Here is a 9,082-nt window from a genome sequence, read left to right on the forward strand (position 1 = left end):
TATTCAACCTATAGCAAGATTCTCTCTCTAAAAACAAACAAACAAAAAGCTTATCTATGGCTTCATTCAATTTCGCCAGTAAGTGCTGTTTTTTAGAGAGCGTTTTATGCTATAGCATGTGTGTGCTCACTGGAGAGACGGAGACACACATAGCAAGAAATTATCTCAGAAAGAGGACGATCATCCCATAATTCTTTCTCCTTAATTTTCCTGGGATTTTGGGCACACATGCACACTCATGAGAAAGAAATTTAAAGCCGCCAATACAGGGACTTGAACTGTGATCAGCAATGTGTGAGTCTAGCAACTTAACCCCAATTGCACTCATTGGTCCAAGTTTTGTAGATATTAACAGCATTTTAAAAATACAAATATTAATAGTTTTGTGATACAAGCGCTTTGGACCTCTTGGTCACAAAATTACAAAGTTTGTGGTCTCAGGATGGTATGGTCCCCAAAGCTTTACTTGGCCATTACTCAATCATACAGGCTGGGGGAGAAAAACGGGCAAAATATGTTTTCAATCATACAGGCTGGGGGAGAAAAATGGGCAAAATATGTTTTTTCCAAATTGTTTTTCACCAAAATGGAGGGTGACAGGTGCAGGGCCCCAGGGTGGAGAGATCCCCAGCGCTCCTGGATGGGACTTAAGTGAAATAGCAAAATGCCAGGAAAGTCAGAGCTGATTTCACTAGGTGTGAGTCTCAGTACCATAGTTCCTGTAGAATTGCCATTTTTATTGCTTCTAGATATGCCCTTGTCTCTCATGCCAGTATGGCAAATGCCTTGGACAAGTTGAAGGCAGATGGTGGAGGTGAGAATCCTCTGTGCCCTCCACAGAGTTGTCTTTCCTAATGGAAGGCTGAGTTTGCAGAAAAAGTACAGTTCCATCTCCTTCTCAGCTCCCACACATATGGCTTTTTATCTCTGTTGGGCTAGCTCAGGCATGCCATTACCTTTTATTAGTGTCTTTCTACTTCTGCAGCCTTTACAAACAGCATATGAGATGATAAATATTAGTTGTAGTAAATACCTGAAGCCAAGTGTCTACAGGGATGGGGATCTGGTACTAGCTGGGTTTTTCCTTCTTTATGTCATGGAAGAACAAGCTATACTTACACAAAATTATCTGATAATGTCAACTCAAGAAGTAATAAATGATTGGTAAGTTGTTGGTTATATGTGTCTGAAAATATTATAACTGTGTAATAATGTAGTGTGCATGTATACATGTGTGTGTGATTAATTCCACTTGAGAATAATCACGTGTGTACAGAAATGAGAGAAGTGCAGAATTGTAAACTCAGGATGTTCTGCCTTGTTATCCTCTTATCTTTCTTTGCCTTATTTTCAGTGTTAGTCCATTTCTTTCAAGACAAAAGGAAAAAAATAATATAGTTTTCTGTCCACTTTGTTAGCACTATCCCCATATGCAGTCTTTGGGACGTTCAGAATGAGTGAAATTGTTTATACCTTAGCCCTTTTACAAACAAGACCTGTATAGCAAGGCCCAAATGTATATTGAGTCATGGACATAAAGTTAACATTAGCATCAAGGTGCAGACTCTGGATGCTCACCACTGATGAGGGGATTGTGGAAATGTACTTTGTAGAGAACCCATGGGTATGTAAAGGCCACCACAATGTATTAACCAGGAAGGATGGCCACTCCTCAATCCAATTTCCATTCTTCTCTCAAGCTTGCACATGTGCCTAGCATCATTTTCAAACTGCCAGGCTTAGTATTGATACTATGGCCAGCTATGTGAAAATCCAGAACCTTAAATATCACCCACCTGTTCATACTTTCATACATTTTAAAGTAGAGTAAACAATGCTTCCTTTAAAGCCTCAAAATATATATGGGCATTGTATGTTCCCACTTAATATATACTGAGTGTCCACACTCTATGACTGAAACTGATTGACTAAAGGATATATAAACACAGTAAATGGATGTAAATACCAGATATACTGTGTGTGAATAAGTAGGGTCTAAGGAAGGACATTTAGAAGAAAAATAGGGAGGCAAAGTATTAATGGGACAAAGAAATGTGGTATTATCTGCTGAAACTATTTTATAGTTTTATCAACTGAACTAGAGAGAAATGTTCAACTGTTGAAATATTCACTTTGTAAACTAAACAATGTGACTGAATGTATAAAAGAAAGTTAAATTTAAAAATGTAAAAAAAGCAATACTGGTAAAATGTTAGAAAATGTTCACAATCCCAATATCATAATATAATTTTAACTTACAAATTAAGTGCCACTCTTTATGAACTCTGTATATTATATAATTATACAATGTATTTTCCATTAACCTCACACCATAAACTTGATGTTTTTACACAGCATTCAAAATTATAATTTTAATGCCTGCATAATTTTAATGCCTGTATGTGTGTTTGAGGATATGGTGACAATGCTGTGATCTTTTTTATAGATGTAAATTTTTTAATTTGATTATCTTTATAATAAATTTTCAGAATATGAAAAAATAAATTGACACTATTTCTTTGTTTATATATATATATATATGTATGTATATACACATATATACATACATATATGTATGTATATACACATACAGAAATGAGAGAAGTGCAGAATTGTAAACTCAGGATGTTCTGCCTTGTTATCCTCTTATCTTTCTTTGCCTTATTTTCAGTGTTAGTTCATTTCTTTCAAGACAGAAGGAAAAAAATAATATAGTTTTCTGTTCACTTTGTTAGCACTATCCCCATATGCAGTCTTTGGGACGTTCAGAATGAGTGAAATTGTTTATACCTTAGCCCTTTTACAAACAAGACCTGTATAGCAAGGCCCAAATGTATATTGAGACATGGACCTCCTGACATAAAGTTAACATTAGCATCAAGGTGCAGACTCTGGATGCTCACCACTGATGAGGGGATTGTGGAAATGTACTTTGTAGAGAACCCATGGGTATGTAAAGGCCACCACAATGTATTAACCAGGAAGGATGGCCACTCCTCAATCCAATTTCCATTCTTCTCTCAAGCTTGCACATGTGCCTAGCATCATTTTCAAACTGCCAGGCCTAGTATTGATACTATGGCCAGCTATGTGAAAATCCAGAACCTTAAATATCACCCACCTGTTCATACTTTCATACATTTTAAAGTAGAGTAAACAATGCTTCCTTTAAAGCCTCAAAATATATATGGGCATTGTATGTTCCCACTTAATATATACTGAGTGTCCACACTCTATGACTGAAACTGATTGACTAAAGGATATATAAACACAGTAAATGGATGTAAATACCAGATATACTGTGTGTGAATAAGTAGGGTCTAAGGAAGGACATTTAGAAGAAAAATAGGGAGGCAAAGTATTAATGGGACAAAGAAATGTGGTATTATCTGCTGAAACTATTTTATAGTTTTATCAACTGAACTAGAGAGAAATGTTCAACTGTTGAAATATTCACTTTGTAAACTAAACAATGTGACTGAATGTATAAAAGAAAGTTAAATTTAAAAATGTAAAAAAAAGCATGTAATACTAGTAAAATGTTAGAAAATGTTCACAATCCCAATATCATAATATAATTTTAACTTACAAATTAAGTGCCACTCTTTATGAACTCTGTATATTATATAATTATACAATGTATTTTCCATTAACCTCACACCATAAACTTGATGTTTCTACACAGCATTCAAAATTATAATTTTAATGCCTGCATAATTTTAATGCCTGTATGTGTGTTTGAGGATATGGTGACAATGCTGTGATCTTTTTTATAGATGTAAATTTTTTAATTTGATTATCTTTATAATAAATTTTCAGAATATGAAAAAATAAATTGACACTATTTCTTTGTTTATATATATATATACACATATATATATATATACACATATATATATATACACAAAGTGTGGTGATGAGATGTTGCAGTAATTCAGGAATATTAGATTCAACTCTGAATATAGTAAGGAAAAGTAAGAATTTAAATACATAGAGCAAATTGGGAGTAACTGCATATAAAGTTATTAAGTGGTAACATTACAGGTAATGGAGATTCTGTCCAAATTCACTTGCATAGATTATATACAAGTGTGCAAATAGGGCTGGATGAACTCTCTGAAATTGAATTAAAGTTTTATAAGGAAGAGGCAAGCAAGTGACCCAGTGGTTAAGGAACTCAGTGAACTCTCTGAAATCAAATTAAAGTTTTATAAGGAAGAAGCAAGCAAGTGACCCAGTGGTTAAGGAACTCGATTCTCATATGGTTGAGGTTTGAGTTCCAGACCTAGCAGCTTGAAAATTCCTCCATGCTACACAGAGTGACTGGTTTCAGTCTGATTTTAGCCCAGTTACAGGAGTCATAAATTCCTCTGAGACTTGTAATGGGGGCACAGTCAACATTTACCAGACACAGAAATTAAAACCACAGTAACTCAATTATGCAGAGCCCATCCCCTATCTACCTAAAGTGGAGTTGAACTTCCAACTCAGCATGGAGGTTAAGGCAGTTGGATTCCATATGGCTGACTACGTGGTTTGAGTACTGAATGAATTTGACTGAGAAACATTCCAAGTGGAAGTTTGCCTGCCTATCCAATTATCCCAAGTGCAAAATAAAAAAGAAGGGATTTTGGCATGGTCATCCTTCAGGAGTGATTTCTCAGTTTCTCACTCTCTCTCTCTCTCTCTCTCTCTCTCCCTCCCTCCCCCTCTCTCCATCTCTCTCTCTCTCCCTCTCTCCCTTTCTGTTTCTCTCTAGTGAGTAGACATACCCTATAACAAAAAAAGTAACAAATGACAGAAGAACCAATGCTGAAAAAGTAGAGCTCTGATTGCATTAAAAACCTCTAGTCCAACATTCTTTATTAACAAGCAGATGGCATAGCAGTTTTGTCACTGGTCTTTGAGTCCTGGACATGGTGGTTTGAAAATCATACCTGGACATGAGTGCATGCATGCCTAGGATTCCAGAAAGAGAAGAAAGGATAGGGGATTTTCAGATAGCCATGCCCTTTGGGGTGAATTCTCACTTTCCTTCTCACCATGTGTCACTCTCTTTCTTCAGCAAGCTATAATGCACCCTAAGAAAAATCTCTCAAAAAAAATTTATTTTAAAGTTGAATTTTAAGAAATTAAACAGAAAAAAAAAAGTTTATTTTAAAGTTGAATTTTAAGAAATTAAAGCCAGAATAATTTCAGAGAATGGAGAAAGAATTAAAGACATTACATAACAATAATTCAATAAGAAACAAAATTGAGCACTTTTTACAATCTCAAAACCTAGTTTTAGCTAATACTCATTTAAAACCTAAGAATGTCCAAGTGGAAAATGAAGAATTATAAATACCAATTAACTGCAGAGAATAATATTTTTACAAGTTGGTAAAGGGGTGTAATAGTAATGTAGTCAAGTGAATAGAAATTCGGAATTAAATATTTAATTTTTAATGAAAACATACTGAACAACACTTTTTTCAGTTTGTGCAGAAGTGTATAAAACTAGAAAAAGCCACCAAAATTACCTGAAAAGTGCCAAATGGTTGAAAAACTGGCAAGCCAGATTTTATTTTTTAAAAAGATATTTATTTCATGTTGATTGTTATTATTATTTTGTTTTGAATTTGCTACAGGGCATTTGTGCTCACCAGACAAAGAGAGAGAGAGAGAGAAAGAGAGAGAGAAAGCAAGTTGCCAGGGCCAGGACACAAACTATGGTCAGCTTATTTGAAAGTCTAGCACCTAATTGCTAGCCCTACCAGATGCTATTAAAGGCTCCAGAACATGGGGAAAGTAAGAAATGCTTAAATTGTGGTTTCTGGATCTACATAGAAACAAGATGGCATGTGGGATACATTCACTTCTAGAAGGGTTATGAAGGTGAGTGTAAGTAGAGGGGGTGTAACTCATAATTGAGTACTATTCATTCCAATAGTGCCAAGGGAGTAGGATACTAATGTTCTCCTCACAGAACATATGAAATATATCAGGTGATATACATATTAACCACCATAGTACAATTAATCTATGTTGTATTTAAAAATCCTGAAACTACTTTATATTTTATATATATACATATTGTAAATTGTCTATATATAAATTTTTAAAATATATAAAAAATGGTGAATGTGTTCAGTCTTTATTTACATCATTTAAAAAATTGTTTTCTCTATACATTAATGACCCTCCTTTAAAATCACTCTGTTCAAGTGACAGCATTATCATCCAGCTAAATAAAACCTCATCTCACTCACCAGGCCCTTGGAACCTCTTTTCATTGTTTGGGCACAATTTGATTAAGTAGAGAGAAAAACACATTTCAAGGTTTTCTAGAGCCCTGCGAAAATTACTCACACCAGCTCCATGTACCAGTGCAGGACAATCTGAATGACAGCCTAGGCCTAAACCTTTATGTCTTGTGACTTGATTGAAGAGTTTACCCTGAATCACATGTCTTGACTGTCTTTTCTAATTCTGCCCCCTCTGTTTAGGCACCAATGGAAGAACTACCATATGTATTTGTCTTTCTTTTTGCCATTTGGCAGATCAATAAGAGCCCCCATTTGCTCCTGAACCTTTCCCTGGGTTATGATCTCTACAATGCATTTACCAGTGACAAAAGAACTTTAGAAAATGCTCTGTTTTTGCTCTCAGGAGGGAATCAGACCCTGCCAAACTACAATTGCTGGACACAGAAATAACCTGTTGTTATCATTGCAGGAAACATGCCCACATTTTCAGTCCAAGTTGGAACTCTTTAGGAACTCTACAAAAATTCTCAGGTAAATAGGTTTTCAGATTGGGGAATGAGAGTTGGATAGCTTCAAAAGCAATTTTTTCACATCTGAATAAATAAAACTTAGAGGTTGGCTTTAGATACCCCCTTGCAATGCTCAAAACTTCTCTTGGTTGTTTGGGCACAATTTGCTGAAATACAAGAAAAAAACACAGGCAATTTCCTGAATCATGGGATTATTAATAGTACAAAGATGAGAAAGAAAAAGAGCAGTGATGGGCCAGCTGGTGATATGATGGTTAATGTGGCTGAATATGTGGTTGAATACCACATGGCTGACTATATGGCTCAAAGTTTAATCCTGGTAGCTTAAAGAACACATTTGCATGTGTGCTTGCAGGTCCTACATCCCAACAATGGAGAATTTAGGAGAAGAAATATTGATATAAACATTTCCTATGAGAGGTTATATCTCATTTCCTCTGTTTGTCTGTGGCAAGCACACATGATTCAATTTTCCCCACAATTTAAAAAAAAAAACAAGAGAAGAGGAATCTGTTAAATTTCACCCAAACTCCTCTTTATGTCCATTACATTAAACCCCCACTGATGGGAATATTGATTGTCAATTTAAAGATGTCTCCTAAAATGTATAAACCAAGCAGAGATTTACCTTAAGAGAGAAAAATATGAGGAGACATTTATAGGACCATTTGATACAAAAATATTAAAAATTTTGCATTTATGATGACATTGAACCAGGAAAGGACATTTCATGAACAAAGAGCCTCCAAGTTGGTTGTGACTCAGCTACAGCAACTGAGGTTTACCAGCTTCTACTGCCCTTCCTCACAACCATGCAGATGGAATCTCTTAAATTTTACCCAAATTTCTGTCCATGACCTTTACATTCAACTCTCTCTGATGGGAATATTGGTGGTAAATTTAAATATGTCTCTTAAATAGTATGTAGCAAATAGAGATCTACTCATCTCAGGAGAGGACAATATCAGTGGGCATTCAGAAGTCAATTAGATACAAAGATATAATTTTTTTTTCCATTCATTATGTCATGAAACAAAGAAAGAACATTCCAGCACTAGAGATCTAAATTAGCTATGCTCTCTCTGCCCTTCCTTATATCCATGCAGGTGGATCTCTCTTCTTTTTTTTAAAAGATTTATGTATTCACTCATTCATTCATTCATTCATTCATTCATTCATTATAATTTGACCAGAGAGAGACAGAAAGTGAGAAACCAAGTCACCAGGTCTGAGACTCAAACCATGATTTTACCATGTGAGAGTGTCTAGCACTTTAACCACCACACCACCTGCTGGTCTCCATGCAGGTAGATCTCTTGAAAGTAATTCCAGTTACTTTCCACGTAACAGCTCTCCACCTCAGAGAGTTTTCCAGGGAAACTGTCTAATAAAAGTTTCAGGAGACATTATTGGTAAATATAACATTAGCTCAGGACAATCATGCTCTTGAACAATCACATTTTAAAAATATCACAGAGGCTAAGTTGTAGTGTTTTAAGACAATATAGGCTATGCTGTGGTGATAAAACACAATATCAAAAATCAATATATTTTTTCTTAGAGATGACATTTTTATCCTTGGGTGTTAGATAAGGAAGCCTTTATCCATATGTCACATGAACTCAGGATAGCAGAATCACCAACATCTTGTTGCACCATTTTTATACATTATGCATTCCTCAGTTCCCACTGTAGACAATGAAGCAAGTATTGAATCTCTTATACTTTTTCTTTTATTCTTTGGTCTGGAAGTGATACTATTATTTGGACTAATCACATGCCCTTTATTCAAAGAAATGGGCCTGAGAAACAGTCTTCTACTGCTCTAAGTCACAAAACAATGTCATTTCCATAGCATGCATTCTTTTCACACAATATTTTTTCCTTTTAAAAATGTTTTATTACTATTTTATATAACATATAATCACATGTATCTCAATATTCCATTCTATGGTTTATATCAGGTATTATCTACTCTCTGTTTAAGTAAAACAACCCAGTCCCAGTAAGGTTAGAATCAGGTTCTTTCTTTCTTATTCAGGTCACATATGGCCCTTTCAATCCCACCCTAAGTGAAAAACACCAATTTCCATCAGTCTATCAGATGACCACCAAGGACAGCTCTCTGGCTCATGGAATCATCTGGTTGTTGCTGCATTTTGGCTGGATGTGGGTGGTAGTATATGTATCTGATGATATGCAAGGGGAGCAGTTCCTTTGGGATATAAAGGAAAAGATGTAGAAAAGGACATCTGTGTGGCCTTTACGGAAAAACTCCAGGCCACAAAAGGTGTCTTTTTACCA

The sequence above is a fragment of the Tupaia chinensis genome, unplaced genomic scaffold (genome assembly GCF_000334495.1).
Source record: "Tupaia chinensis unplaced genomic scaffold, TupChi_1.0 Scaffold145322_1, whole genome shotgun sequence".
Classification (NCBI taxonomy): Eukaryota; Metazoa; Chordata; class Mammalia; order Scandentia; family Tupaiidae; genus Tupaia; species Tupaia belangeri.